Raw genomic sequence first — 16,118 nt, forward strand, 5'->3', positions numbered from 1 at the left:
TTGGACAATCATTACATCACATTTCAACAAACTGACTCTTTTATTCAACTTACAACTTTTTAAAAGTTAAATTAAACGGGCTATTTAAAAAACTTTTAAAAAGTTGTGTGTTTTATTATGTTGGATTCATGAACCTAATGTGAATTTTTATGTGTAATGGTCCCTTGTTGAAGAACGAAATGATGCAAACCCTTTGAATTTAACATTTGTAGGTGCTGAAATGCGCTGTGTAAATAACCATGTTGGAAAAAAGTGTAGTGGAATTTTGAGTCCCCCTGTAAGTTAAGTACAACAAGCAGTGTGACCAATGTTGTCCTGGTGTAAGACTGAGTATCAGCCAGCTTTCCCTCCCAGTCTCTTCACTGTTAGCTGTTTCCCCAGATATGAGAGCTTTGATTTGTTCAGTGCTTCTCAAGTGAGCGGAGAACTGTCACAGCTCAGTTATGGGACTGGGAGTGTTTCTTCCATTTGACAGAACCCACGGTGTAGTGCTACTTTGCCAAAAATGATTGATTACGGCCTCTTAACATGGGAACACGGAAGCATCCACAGCTCACGGTGATCCATCTTAGCTGTAAGTGAGTCAATTTGATGTTGCGCTAATATTGTTATGTGTTGTTTGAGTGGGTAAAGAACAAAGCAACATCATCCGAGACCTCCATCACGAGCAGCTATGAGAAAACATTTCACTGAGGGAAAATATTGCCTTGATTCAATTACGCTTTGTGTTTCTGAACAGCAGAGCAAACAAAACATGGATATATGATATTTGTACCTTATTTGCATTTAAATATGTTCATCTATCATCCTATAAGAGTGCTAAAGACAATAAAAACCCGCCTCTAATACACATATGAGCCCTTTAGCAAGCTTTGAACAGAAGACAGGGGGGATGTGTTCTGCTTTTGTTAAAGTTCAGTGCCTGTATTTCAATGATACTGCTTCCCCCAGCGGGAGGATGTGACATTTCTGACAAATGTTTTTATCTGTAGATCTAAGCCAGTATAAAGATGAGTATCACATATTGAAATGTGGTTTTGGAATTGCTCGCTTATCTCAACTGATATATTGATATTCAATTCAGGTAAAAGAAGGAATGTAAAACACTCCGGTTTAAATGGCTTTAAGTATCTGTGTACCATAATTATAAAACAAGTCTTTTTTCTTCTTGCAGCTGCACTTCCCAATCACAGGTTTGATCAAGGGACCAATTATAGCGGCTACTGAGAGCTCAGTTAAATTACCCTGCCATGAACTTAAAAATGAAAGCGGCAAATAAATAACAGCCTTTACTATCCGTGTAATTGCAGAAAAAAGCTTTTTTTCTTCACCGCCGCCACATAAATTTCACAAATTAAAATGTGTGTTTAACAAAGGTTCAAGAGTTTATCACCCTGTGACGATGGCTTTCCTTTGTAGTAATCTCAAGTTCAGGGTGCGTGTGATCCAATTATCCCCTTTATGTGACGTATTTGACTGTTATTGCTCCTGGTGTGCAATGACTCACTGATGACTCAAAGCTCACGTTTAAAAATGAATATTTAATTGGTTTATAGGGAGGTTGGATTTCAGAGAAAAATCTAGTCCCTGCACTTGATGGATGTAGCTGGGGATGAATCAGCTAGTGGAAAGCAGGAAATCACTCGACAAGCACAGAGATTGAGCGCATTCACACCAGATGCTGTCATTTCTAAAAGGCTGGAGAATTGGCTGCTTTATTTTACTTGGGTCAAACGAGAAAAACTGCAGGGAGATGCCTGAAAATGTGAGTGTTTTAAGTGAGTAATTTGTGTAAGGAGGTCAATGTGATGAAATTATTATAACTGGTATTCTTATCAAGAAAGGAAATTACACCAAGAGACAAAGACAGGATCATAATCTAACAGTCACAGGCACCAGAATCTGATTAGCTTTGACATTCTCTTCCATCAAAAATGACAGGTTAGTCAATAAAATTGAGTACACTGCTGTTGCAATAAATTGAAACAGCCATAATGGATGGGGTCTCTTCCCATTATTTGTCACTCTCCATTTGCACCTTATGCACAGACTTGACATGTGCAGAAAGTCTGACACAGCAAATTGTGGAAAAGTATAGAAAAAGTATGTGGACACTGGAGCCTTACAGCTATATGTGATTACTGGAATTGTCATTCCAAATCCATGTGCTGCTACAACAGCTTCCCCTCCTCTGCTTTTTTTCCCCAACAGACCTGGCTGTAGGGATTTGTTCACATTCAGCGAAGAGAGCATTAGTGAGGGCCAACACTGATGTTAGTGATAGGATTTGGCTCACAGTTGGCAAGTAACTTCATCCCAGAGCCGTTGGAAGGGGTTGAGGTCAAGGCTCAGTGCAGACCAGTCATGTTTCGAAGAGGGCAAACACTTATTTTTCACTTAATTTCTTGGCCGTTTTCCCCTGTATTGGATAGTTGACAGTAGAGCGGCAGACAGGAACAAAGGTGAGAGGAGGGAATGACATGGCAACCAGGGGAAATATTTCTTGGACCTGGCTTTGAAATGTTGAGACTTGAAAGAGTTTCACCAAAGTGCTTCCACAAAAACTAACTAAATAACATGGTATTCTGTAGCAATAACATGTGCCTTTTAGTCCAAACCATCAAACATAGCTACATCATCAACAATCTTTTAAGACATTGGAAACACACAATACTTTACATGTTACAAAGAAGAGAAACATTCAAATACGTTTGGGAATTATTCACATTTGGTGCATTTTGTTTGCAGCAGGAGGATGTGGGATTGAGTCAAAATAAAGTACAGTGAATATATATTAAAGGAACATGTTTGATTTTTGTTAACATTTTGAAGACCAGTTTAAATCATAATTAGAGTGACAGTGTTCAAAGAGGAAGATTGAGGAAAGGACATGTGTAAAAGGGAGCCAGGCAGGATTTTAACCTGCGTCTGCCAAAGCAGAGACTGCGCCCCAGTACATGGGCTGCTAGGTCTGACCATCGAACAGGGCGGCCTCATTAACGTGTGTTTTTTCGACAACATGGCATAAAGGACGGTCTGCAACAAAATCCAATGGGATTTCCCCATTGGATTTTGGCAAATTACAGGAAAACTTTGTGGCAAGCATAAAATCAACATATTAACACCACAATTTAGAAGCGTAAATGCACTTGCAGAAGTACAAAGCTAACACTAGGCTCTACATAAATGAAGTACATCAGGGTCACACGGCTGCCCATCACCGGCACTGAGGTAAAGGCGGACTTGTGTCTGCGTGATGAAGTTTAGTGTGTTATTCAGTCACTCGTTAGCAGCAACAATTAAATAATCTCAAAAGTAAGTCTAATGGCAATAATGAGCAGAATATCGTGCATCCCTACCACGACTGACTGAGAAAGTGAAGCAAAGGTCTGAAGATTTCTTGAATTCCTAATAGATATCAGTTTTTCTGTCCACACTGAAACTCTGAATCCAGTTTAGGACTATGTGCATTGTGTTCGAGAGTACATACCTACTAAGTGTTAATACATAATGCAGCAGCTCTCGCTGGCAGTGAAGAGTGTCTCATGGATTGGCTGTAGTAATGCTGGCAGCTCTGTCACAAATGAATCGAAGGCTTCCAAGTTGCAGCGGGTGGACAGAGGGGATCCCACTGTGACCCAGATCCATTTTAAACGGCTCGCTCTGGGGAAGCTGATGGACAGACGCTGGCAGCGGAGAGAGCCCACGCAATGTCATTATGCTGGCAGAGTGCACCATGTGGACCTGGTGGGACAGATCCCCTCGCACTGTCCTTGTGTGTACGTGCATGTGTGTGATGGAAAGGCAACGTGACTTCAAGATCTTTCATTTCAAGCGTCTTAACCTTCTTACTACCCAGGATTTAACCTCTAATGGACCTTTGATGGGCCTGAAGTACCAAAATCTGAAGTTACAATGGGATCAGAACCATTTATGATCAGAATAAATTACATTGTAGTCGTTCCAAATTCAGTGCAGTTATGACAATCTGCAAAGAGGCGCAAAATAAAAATATAAGCCTGAAAATTAGCATTAGGTGTCCACTTTAAAGGCAAGTTGCCCTATTTAAACAATAGTCCCTTCAAAGTCAGGTCCTCCTGAGGAGATGTAGTGCCTTGTATTTGTTAGTGAACTACCACTGCTTCTGCTGAGCAGTTAAAATCAAGCTGATCAGAAATGATTTAATTTTACAGTTTTGCTTGAGTCCTATTATTGCAAATGACCTGAACAATCATTGTGTGGCTCTTGGATGATGGAAGGAAGAAGTCATTGGTAGTTTGGTGCCATACATTTCTATCGCAGTGTTTTTACTGAGATTTGGGATTGATATGCATGTCATGATAAAGAATATATTTCTATTGATTCAATCAGGGAATAACACTTCAATTATCTAAATTTCAAGACTGTCATGTACTGTATGAATGAGGAAGTCTCATTGCTCTACAGTGGATGTTTCATTTTCACTTTGCAATTCATCCATTGTACTAAGTTGCATTTTGTTTTTTATTATTAAAAACGCTTTTCAAATGTGGTGTGTAAAACCTTTTTTCCTGTATTTTTCCCTTTTTTATGCACAAATTGAATGGATATAAAATTCCCTAATTAATTTCACTAATAATAATATATAATGGCAAGTATTTGATGCAAAAAACAATAAAGCCTCCCATGTTGTGTTTAAGTGTTAAGAGTCCCACTGCAAAATAAAGAGAGCTGGATGTACAGTATGTCATGCATGCAGCTGACGCTTTAATCTATTGGCTGTAACTCATCTTTGATGACATGTCGCCATCTTGTTGACAACACATCTGTCATCTTTTCATCAATGTAATACCCAAGATAATTTAACGGCACATTTCAGTATACTGTGGATTTAAAAAAAAAAAAACGTATTTCCCTGGTAGCACAGTGCACTTCACTCAGTTGTCGTATTGCTGTATGTACATAAAAACATTCAATTCTGTTTATCATCTGCTGACAATGTTCATTTTCAACCCACAAGCTGCAGCTTTAAACATTTTTATATAAAAGCATTTTTCTTACATTAGCACTTTTTCAGATGTGCAAAACGGAAAGCATCGGTCCAGATGAACACCAAAGTCTCACCTATACCATGTCATGAGCTGGGCCCACGCCGCCTTGGGGAGTCTGTGATTTACTAACAAGGATAAGCACAGATTTATCTGATGTCTTCTCCGATATGTCAGAAGTAACATCATACAAAGCTGCCGTTATCCTTGCCGTGGAATATGTGACTCAGTGAAGGAAGAGGCCAGAAAAAAAGAGGCCAGTGATCCAGGTTGACAGCTGAGGCTGGGGTGACGTTGTGGTCTTGAGAGAAAAACCTGTGGATTCTAAAACATAATTTGACCCAAAGTATGGAGACAATAGTGAAATATTAAAGATGGATAAACATAACATCTACCTGCACAAAACCGCCAACCAGGTCCATAAGAAATCCTATGAACTAGACTAGTCTCTACTGAGCTTTGACCTCAACCACGCCCAACAAATTTGGATGATCAGCAACATCAACCGTGAGCCAGGTTCCCCTTGTAATTTATTCCAAAAACAGCAATGCATTAAAGTCCCGATGCTGTATAGGTATGACGCTTCAGAAACCCAGAAATGTATCAAAATAAAAAGAGGCTGCTCATTTCCCAAACACTGCTAATGTCAATCAGAACAAACCTATTATGCCTAAATGTTATATTGCTAACCATAACCAAGTGTTTTGGTAGCCAGGTAAAGCTGCATTCACATGAAACGTGGTAACATGAGTCTGCACTGATGTTGGCGTTATGTCTCAATGGAGGAAGCAGTGAGGCCTACCAAGGTGAAAGAGCTACCCTCAGTGTAGTGCAGAGCTTGAAATCGTTGCAGAGCACTGCGCTCCACATTTATGCTTTTTCAGCTTTGACCTCGTTTACCGCGTACCTCTCGACGTGCAACCAATAAGATGACAAACTAAACCGTTACCACCGCAAGGCTCTTCGCCAAACATCGCAATTAACCAAAAGGTAATTGAGTACCGTATGAATGCAGCTTACCGGATAACATTGAAGGCCTTTACACACCACAGGAGTTTTCATGGGTTTATTTAAAATATTATCCTGAACAATATCAGACAATACCATGTGAATTTTCTTTTACTTTAACATCATAAGGAATATTAAAACATAGGCTCCATAGACTACAAACTTTACTCCTTTCAACATAAACAAAGACATTGCATAGCAGATTTCCATTTTTAACATTCCACAAAAAAAGCCCTAGACATAGTGTTCACAAGGGAGCATTTAGCATTTTGTGTTGAGTATTTGTCCTGATGTGTTCATTCTTTTTCAAAGGTTTATCTGCCATAGCGTCTTTTCCCCAACTAAACAATACAGTCATTGCCTTGCAAAGGTATTGTAGAACGATAAACTTTCGATACAGTAAATGGCATTATGAAGCTAAGTCATTTTTTTCTAATCGTCCTATGTTGATGTTTGTGATTCTGAACAACATATTCACCAGTGTTAGACTTCACTAATGCCCTTTTAACTTAAATGGGAGTTATAGCACATTAATGTTTCTGGTTTTAGATGTTAAAGCATCATTAATGGCTTTCTTATTCAACAGTATATTGCATTTTAAAACACCACATAATGAAAAAGGTCCCAACTCTTTAAATCACGTAACAAAAAAAACACTATTTCAGTTATTCTTAAAGTTATTAAAGAAAAGTTTTAGCTCCTTTTCTATTCATTGAACTCATGTGGCAAAGTGAAGGTAAAATGAGTTTTTAAATTTCATCTGTTCTTGGAGAACATCTATAGAATAGGGCATTTGTCGAAAATAGTTTCATGATGAAACTGTAATGGTTCAAAGCTGAATTTAATAAAACTCAAAGCATGAACATAAGACAATATATGTCAAAAGTAATAAAGAGAAGACCCACGGAGCATTTTCTTATCAGGTTTGGTGTAAAGGAAAGGCAGCAGAGTGTTTCAAAAATGAATTATCCAGTAAGTTATTTTCCATAATTACGCTCCATGTTTTCCCCGTAATTACGTTGATAGTTTGGCACAAAGCAACTGTTGATGAGCAGGCTGATGAAATGATTAAATGAAGGAGAAAAAGGCAGGCTTTGTGAAGACACGGCAAACTGGAAAATTACAACTGAGATCTTTTAATGACTTTGCAATTATGAGTCGAGCTGGGCTGCTTGCTGGCATTTATCAGCGTCTACATGACGCTAAATCTAAATGTTTACATTTTTCACAAAAAAAATCAAGCAAAGCATTACAGTTGAGACGCGGCTTGTGTGAGTTCACATCAGCTTACACTGATCAGACACGACTGTGCGGTCATGCAGCATGTAGAAGCCGGAGTAAAGTCACCCTGAACAAACAACTGAAGAACACTTGTTGTTTAGCTACAGATATGGACTTTAGCAGAGGTGGAAGAAGTACTCAGAACTTATACTTAAGTAAAGGTAATAATACTGCAGTGTAGAAATACTTTGTTACAAGAAAAGTCCTGCATTCCAACGTATATTTTGCTGCTTTAAACTTTTGTGATCTGAAAATACTTATAATCTAAAGTGGCCATTGTTGAATAATATGTATAATCTCAGTGGATTACCCTTAGTGTTGCTTTAAAGGTGCCCGGTTTTTTTTGCATGGTAATGGTCTGCAAATGGTAAAATTCCAGAGTTCCCTCAGAGGGAGTGTCTCTCCCACAAACTCCCTCCCCTTGCATTAAACGCCCCCATTGGACTCCTTTGTTTACTTCCATAACATAATGACATTACTATGTAACCCCCCACGCTTCTATTGGCTGGCGCTCCAACACATTGCACGTGATAGGCTAAGGGGTGGGACATCTTTAAGCGGTCACAGTAGTATGAACAAAATGAACCTTAAATTGAGCATAATGTGTGTTCTTGATTAGATTTTATACTGCCAGGTGTCTAAATCCATAATATTACACAATGTACTAGCTAATTAATTTGAATTATTATTAATTATTTTTATAATATGAACCTGCTAAAGTAATGTACTAATCTTGCCAAATAAATGTAGTGGAGTCGAAGATGGAAATACTGAAATAAAGTACCTCAAAAATGTAAAGTACTTAAGGGCTAGGTACATTTACTTGATGCAGCTATTTCTATAGAATGAGCTTTCAGCCCCATCTATAATTCTGACAGATCAGTGTGTGTCTGTGTTCTTCAGACAACCCTCCCTCCTCTCCACAGAAAAGAGAGACCAAGGCCACCGGCTCGGCTTACACATGATGACTTCCCACCAGGGGCCCCTGAGGCCGAGGATCTCTGTTTCTGCTCTATCGATTAAGGATTGTGTGTCGCGGCTCCTGGGCGCATCATGTGCTCCTGACATGCTTTTTCCAGTCAAGAGAAGGCACAGCCACTTGTTTTTCCACCCTCAGGCTGACCTTGTGACTTCTTAACATAAATACGAAATTCTTGAAGATAAGACCTTGTTGTCTCCTGAATCTAAAGGCCAATGGAGAAGAGATAAAGTCTAAAGGGGAAGGGTGTGTTATGAAAAAATTAGAAACACAAATCAAGGTAGTTTTTATTTAGTAATTCATGTATTTTAGTGACCACATTTTGTAGGTGATTTCAACATTTTAAGGAGGAAACAATTTTAAACAAAGGAACCAGTATCCCTTAGCCATCATATAGGACAGTTTGGAGAAGGCTTGAAAACAAAATAAAATGTACCCTACTGTTGGTTTGTGGTAGGTGTGTTTATAATGGAGTCCATTCATTGGATGGCAGAAAGGGTCTGTGGCTGCTTCAAGGATATTTTCCAATATAATCAAGCTGATTTGATGTTGTAAGCAAAATCAAATAATACTGAAACTGAAATAGGGAAAATAGGGGCTGTACACTGGGCTTCTGTTAGGTTGAACCAACAAAACAACTAAATGATAAGGTATACTTTCAAAAAAACATTAGAAAGAGTCTTCAAAACATCATATGGGTCTGCCAACTTGTACATTTCCACTTGTTTTGAGATAAAACGCCTTCCAAATGCTTCACTTTATGGACAAAGGGACTCAAAAGCTTGAACATTGGTGACTTTGGGTGAACATTCTTGAAACATGATATTTCTAAAACTAGGCTAACCTTGGTGTTCCTTGAAGAAAACACAAAAAAAGAAATAGCATCAGTGTCTCACCATTTAGTGACTGCTCACAGAATCTTTTATGAGGAGGCTTTTGAGTAAGTGGGTGTTATTTTACAGCCGTGAAACATTTCTTGGCTCAGCGCTGCACGTCTTTGAGTGGCTTTGTCTCCTTCACACTTGTGCAGCTTTCACAGAAGCAGAGCAACAAGCGCCCTTCTCCTCCCTGCCTCATGAGTAATGTGTGATGATTAGAACAGATAATTACATCTATTTACATATAAATGTGATTGATACTTGTCCTACAGAGTTAAGCTTCCTTAAGCCGCTGCAGGAGCCGTTTGCCACTGATGTCGTTATAATCTATCCATAATATTTGCATCCTCCATCTGAAGTCACCTAATTAAATGATCATTCGCCACAAGTAAACAATTGGGTATGATGACGCTAATTAACGCTGGCTGAACAATGTGCGGCAGTACGTGTTGAGAGATGCGTGCGTTTGTCTAATGGTGTTTATGAGGAGGGTTAAGATTAATGCGCCTTCATCAAAGAGACGGAGTTAGACGTGTTGTTCCTCAGTAGCAGGGTTGGAGCGACTGCAGCGTGGCACTATATCCGAGAGGCCGCGGGTCTAATTGATTAGGTGCTGTCATATTCAATATCCAACCGCCCTCATAAGAATCTCAAATGAACACTCCAGTGATAATGCCAGCATTCGTTAAAAACCGGAGCGCAGGGGGACTTTCGGAAATGTCAAGACGAATACAAATGCTTTCCAAACAGGGAGGACCTTTTTAAATAGATGCCACTAATCCCATTTTCATAATAACTAGCACCTTTTTCTTGATAATGTGTTCATACTTTTAAGATACAGTCAAGTTCATTTGTCCCTGTTGAGTTTTTAAAAATGTTTATCAGCCCTGCCTGAAGCCTCTAGGGTGAAAGTGTTACGAACATTTGCTCACCCTGTGTGGCCTTGTGTCAAACAAGCCCTTCGGTCAGGTTGCGCCTCAACAGGTCCACAGTCAGTGTGCTTATTAAAATGTTGGCTTTAAGCCCAAAGAGCCCCCAGGTACTTTTGAACAGAAAAATGCCTCAAGCATGCTGGGGCTGAAGGAACAAAGACATCCAAAAAAGTGGCTGGTTGGAGATTGGACCCCGGGTCATTCTGAGCCACCTTTTCTATCGGCCCACTCTTTTATTCAAGTGCCAATGTGACCTTTGACAAACTGCCTCCCATCACCGTGCACGCTATCTTCTTGAACTTTAAAAACATTTTTTTTTTCTGGATCATCGTTCTGGGATGTTGGGACGCCATTGAACGACCTTCAGTGGCTGCTTACTTTGAATGTTTTAAGCCATCACTTTCATTTTCCGCCCTACATTTATAAGGGCTAAACATCTGAACAGAAGCTGTAGTTTAAGAAATAATGACCTTCTCCTCACTTCTGATGGACTGTGTATGCTGTCACCCTACAGTGGTTTCAGTAACAAGATTCTAACAGGATGTGGACACCTGCTGTCTCCCAAAGGTCAGTCCTTCACCCCATGCTGTCCTCAGTGTTTGTATGCTGTCCTGTAGTCTAATTACCTTCCACAGTATTATCATTGCACTGGCGAAACCGAAAACATACGTATTTTGTTCCAATATAGACAATTCAGCTCCACATCGCTGATACGTCTTGTGGTAGTTTACATCAGGGCAGCAAATCATTATTTTATCGATTATTGGTCTATAAATTGTCCCATAAATCCAAGTTATGCCCTTAAATTGTTTTAATATGATACAACATGACAGTTATTTAATGGGTGGAATGGTGTGTGACATAGGAAGATACTGTATTTGGACTTATTTCACAGTTGTGTTATCCTATCGCGCTAGCCAATACAAGCGCAAGTGTTACACAGTCATGCCACTTTTTAATGGAAGTAAACAAAGGAGTCATTTCAGGCAAGAGGGGAGTGTGTGGGAGAGAAACTCCCTCTGGAGGGGACATAGGGATTTTAGCCTTTGCAGACCATTTACATGCACAAAAACCTACACACTAGGAACGGGAAACCCCCAGAGAGAACAACAGGGCCCCTTTAAGTTTCCCCAAGTCATGTTTCAGGTCCTCATTTTATCGGGTACACTCCACAAATGAATAATGTAGAACACATGTCTTTTTTCTCTGCATGCTCAGTATTTGCACACCAGCCCCTTGTGACTTCCCCACTACTAAAGGTAACATATGTATTCAATTAACAACCAAACATTCATGGTGACAAGAAACTGCACAGCAGTCCTTTTAGAAAGCAAGCTAATTGACTCGTCTCTCAGGGGGGTCTTTTCTGTACTCTCTGTGTGTCCACAGTTTGGAAGTCTCCCTGTAGCTGAAAGCCCTCCCCCATGGTCCTAACTGCAGGAGTGACCACTAATTATATAACAGCAGGGGAGCACACTGTGGAAATGCAACTTGCTTGATTCAGCATGAAGAAGTTACTGTTTGAAAATGATTCTTTCTGGTGTTTTTCTTCTGCTTGAAATATGATATTGACTTAAGGCAGGTGTGTGTTGAAGATATGAAACAACTGATCTGATACTGTGTTGTTTTTATGTAGCCTGCCAGCAAATAAGTCAGGTGAGATCAGATTATCCCGACAGGTGGAAGGGATTTGTTTCGATCAAAACAAGTGAGAACATGTTTTGGGGACTCGCTCTAAAAAAATACTTTCCTTCCAAAATCTGAATCCTATCTGATCGCAACCTTTTCTGATTCAAGGGAAACTGGGGGAGATAAGGAGCAGGGGAGGCTGGAGATGAAAGGGAAGACTGAAAGAGAATGTGTATGAAGCAGTGAAATGATTGCCGGGCTTTTGTATCCGAGCTTTTGAAGAGGCGTCTGGTTTGTACAAAAGGAGAGGTCAGTGAGCAGATAAGGGTAGGATACAAACAGGTGAAGAAATCCCACACTGCCAAACAAAGAGAATTGGAAACACAGGTGAGAGAAGAGGGTGGATGCAACCCTCCGAGGGATGCAAGACATTTTCTGACCTAAGCATCATCAAAGAGGTGATGATGAACATCGGGGAAAAAGTGAAATACAAACCTTAGCTTATGAATAAGTTAGAGATCTTTCAAAAAGACCATGTCTTCTTTAAGAAAAGGTATAGCAGTGGGTATTGATGTCTGATCTGAAGTGTTTTTCTTTAATAAATACCATTATGGATATACAGTGAGACATTTTGAAATAACTTTCAATAAGGGAGCCCTTTTATGCTATTTTGGGGGATTTTTGCCTTTGCAGACCATTAAACAACCAGTAAACACTACAGAAAAGGGAAAACCACAAAAAGCATATAGAGCCCCTTTAAAGAATAAGAATTATCATTTTCCTGTCACCACCAAAGTATTTGTTTCTTGTTGTGACTAATGAAAATGTTGATCAAATGTAAAAAAACAGTTGAACAATGAATAGTTGTCTTTCTGTCAATCCACTAATAGAATGATGGCTTCTCCCAGACAAAAAGGACAATTATTTTGACATCAACAATGATGACTTAAGGTCAACTTACAAACTGCTCCACAGATTTCAACCTCATTTCAGTCTGTATCCGTTTAAAGTTGTAGAGATTTATGAAGTAGCCACCCAAAAAAGCTAGTAAGTTGCCCTTTAGCCACAAAGGCTTTCATCAAATGACTATTGTCATGATCAAAAATGTATCCTCGTGCCAACCACTGATGAATCTGATAAATACGGCTAACAATAGTTAAAATATTCAGGAAGTTTCAGGAAGCACAAGGAGATTTTCTCAACTTGTTTTTCTTTTAACCAGCATCCCAAAGATATTCAATCACAATTATATGAGAAAGAGAAAAGCTGAAAACAATCATAGCTGAGGAGCCTGGATTATACATGTTTGGCATCTTTTTCTTGATAGATAACCCGTACAGATCCACACATCTACGTGAGATGCAAGCAATACTTAATACTTAATGTAGATTGCTTTTCTTCCCTGACAAACAAATGCATGAAAAAAAGCGTTAACCTCTCTCAATACTTTTTCCATTTTAAGTTCCACAGATCAAACACTAAATCCCTCTGTGAAGGCTTGTTTTGCCTGAGCAACATTTTCCCTTCCTGCTGTGATGACATTTGTAAGCACCATTACAAAGTCCTGCTACCTCCACTTCTCGCCTAAGCTTTCTTTATTTTATTTAAGAACCTGATGACTCCTAAAAGCGCTCCCCTGCTGTGTCTCCATGTACAGCCATACATTTTAACAAAAGAAAAAGAAAACAGCTCCTTGTGATTTGCATTCCTCTGTTTTTAGAGGATGTTGACTGGGAGACCTTAGGGCATTAATTTACAGTTGGAGATGAAGAGGAGAAATCAAACAACAATTTGCGAGATTGATTTGCTCACAGACGTGTTGTGCCTTCAAGTGTCTCACACAGTGGAGTAAATGAAGTTCCTGCTACCTCTTGTCTTCCATCTGAAGACTCCTGCTGTCAGTGAGTCACATTTTGATCTTTGCTTTCATGCCTCTCACTCTCTTCTCCCCCTCTAACCAAACATCCCGCTTTTTAATTAGACCCAGGAAGAGGCTGCATCGCTTTTTTCTCCAAACCTAAAATATATTATTCAATGTGAAAAGACATTGCGTTAACTGAGGCAAGAATTCACAGTGTTTACTGCAAATATGAGCCTGTGGCTAATACATCGTGACGATCACACAGACAGCGCTTTATATATATTGAAGAAAGAAAAACAGGAAATTGGAATTCAAGACCTGATAGATGAAACCTAAATAAAAACTGAACCTAGGCAAAAGTGAGATGAAAATGCTACGGGAATAAGGGTGCAGGGGAGTTAAGAGACACACCTCTTTGACTGCTGGAACCAACAACATCCAGACACTTCTCACAAGACAGTGATGCACTAACAAGCCCTCAGAGTGCCTCGTTTTTCCACCTCTCGCTGTGTGTGTTCATTTTGGCTGCCAGATGCATCTGTCTATGTGTTGTTTTAGTGAGAGTTATGACTGCTCTGAGATTAAATGTTTGTGGGCATTGTATGACTGGGATCCATGTAGCGATTCTGCCTGCTGTCTGTGTCAGCTGTGGCTCCTGACAGGGAAACATGGTGTCAAAACAGGAGCTTTGGAGGATAGCATAGAGCTGCTAAAGATAGGTTTGCTAGTGCTTTTAAATTGGACAAAATGTGCTGCACCAAAGAGCTAAATATATAGTCTGTAAACAAGTTTCTGATACTAATGGTTCCCTGCCAACTTCTTGCATTTTTAATTGCTCAGTGATGTAGTGCAGCGCTATAAGTGAGAGATACGTTGCTTTTTATTTCAGCCATATGATAAGATATCTAGCCAAGGGCATAAACATATCATTAATTCAAAATGGTTTTGTCAAATCGGTGACTACAAATACCACCGTTGGAAGCTAGTAATGGGGGTAAATTGTTTGCAGTTTTAAAGAGGACCTTTGATGCTGATTAAAAAAATTATATTTGTACTTTGTTCCTCTAATGTGATACCCTCTGGAGCAAACTCTGGGATTTTAGAGACGGTTTACATGCACACAAACCTAAACGGTCACATTTCACAAATGATTGTTGCAAGATTGCAGATAGTTAGTTCAACGTATATTTATATTGCAGGCTCGCCGGTTGGTTGCAGGTTTGGTTTTGGGTTTGATGAAGTGATATTAAATAGTAAGATTAAATATAAGCACTAGGGAGTTATGTAATTTTACAAAAAAGGAAAGAAAAAGTCTTATTTTGGAGCTCTGCTTTCCAATACACTGATTCTTTTTCTTCTACACTGGTAAAATATTCATATACTCTCTGTCAAACATGTTATAATGAGAATTGTAGAGGTTATATAGAGGGTCATAGATTAACTTAAAAATTATCTGGCAGACAAATCATAAAGATCGAAGATTTTCAAATAATTGAAGGAGGAAGAGATTTAAATTTAATCACAAAAGGGCTCCACCAACTTCCCAGAAATGCTGATCAGCAGAAAGTGAAGTAATGAGGCTCTATTATAAACGGGCGTGCTGCTCCTTTACTGCTGACACGGTGAGAAACCTATCATCACCTTGGCAGATTAAAACAATCGAGCAAAAACATTTCAAATTCATAACTCATTTCCAGCGTGATGAATGAACCCAGACCGGAGGTTGTGGTTTGAAAGAAGCAAGGAACTGAAGTCGTTACGTCAGGTCATAGACAAGAAGCAAAATAAAACAAAGAGCAGCAGGAGAGACAATTCCAAATAATATCCTGCGTATTAAATTTCTCCCAAAGATGGATAGAACCATTAAAATGACACTGAGTGCTGTCTGAGTGAAGTGCGGCTGAAATTTCATTCATCTGAAGCACATCAAAAGATCAAAAATGGCGATAAGAGAATTAACGTTAGCTGGGAGCCGCTGCTGGGTCACATCGTTAAATAAACGTGGCACAGCTCACCCCCATAGATCGGAATGTATTAATATTTATACAGTGCACAGTCTAAAAGCTATTATGGGAATATATGTGCCAATTCACAAGTTTTCAAAGTAAGCACTTCAAACAGTTACACGTTTTCCAGAATATAAGTACATGAACCGCAATATCCCTTTATACATGCCTAGAAAACTAAAAACTGTTTTCCACCTGGATTGGCAAAGTTTTGCAGCCCTATTGCATGTTTATGCGTTAATGAAAATAGGCAGACTAGCTCAATAATACATCTTGGTTCAAAAGCTGAAGTCAAACAGAACAAAATTCTCGGTGGTAGGTCCCGTTCGTCAGAGAGCTCATGCTTGCCTCAGGAAATACGCTTAAGTGGACATAGGTTAAAAGTTCAAATGTTGTGCTAATTTTTAGAACAGTTCCTGCTGGCGACCTTGTTGGCTAGCCGTTGGTTAGTCCATGTAGACTCACAGGTCCCACGGTGAGATATGGGGCAGTTAAAATAGTCAGACCAGATGGACTT

The 16,118-nt window shown here is 39.4% G+C and overlaps 1 protein-coding gene across 1 annotated transcript in view; it reads right to left on the reverse strand.

The window, feature by feature from the left end:
• The window catches only part of LOC134877704 (protein shisa-6), a 69,059-nt gene that overhangs the window by 14,678 nt on the left and 38,263 nt on the right, over positions 1-16,118 (reverse strand). The gene's annotated exons all lie outside the window — the stretch shown is intronic.

Source organism: Eleginops maclovinus, chromosome 16 (assembly GCF_036324505.1).
Source record: "Eleginops maclovinus isolate JMC-PN-2008 ecotype Puerto Natales chromosome 16, JC_Emac_rtc_rv5, whole genome shotgun sequence".
NCBI lineage: Eukaryota > Metazoa > Chordata > Actinopteri > Perciformes > Eleginopidae > Eleginops > Eleginops maclovinus.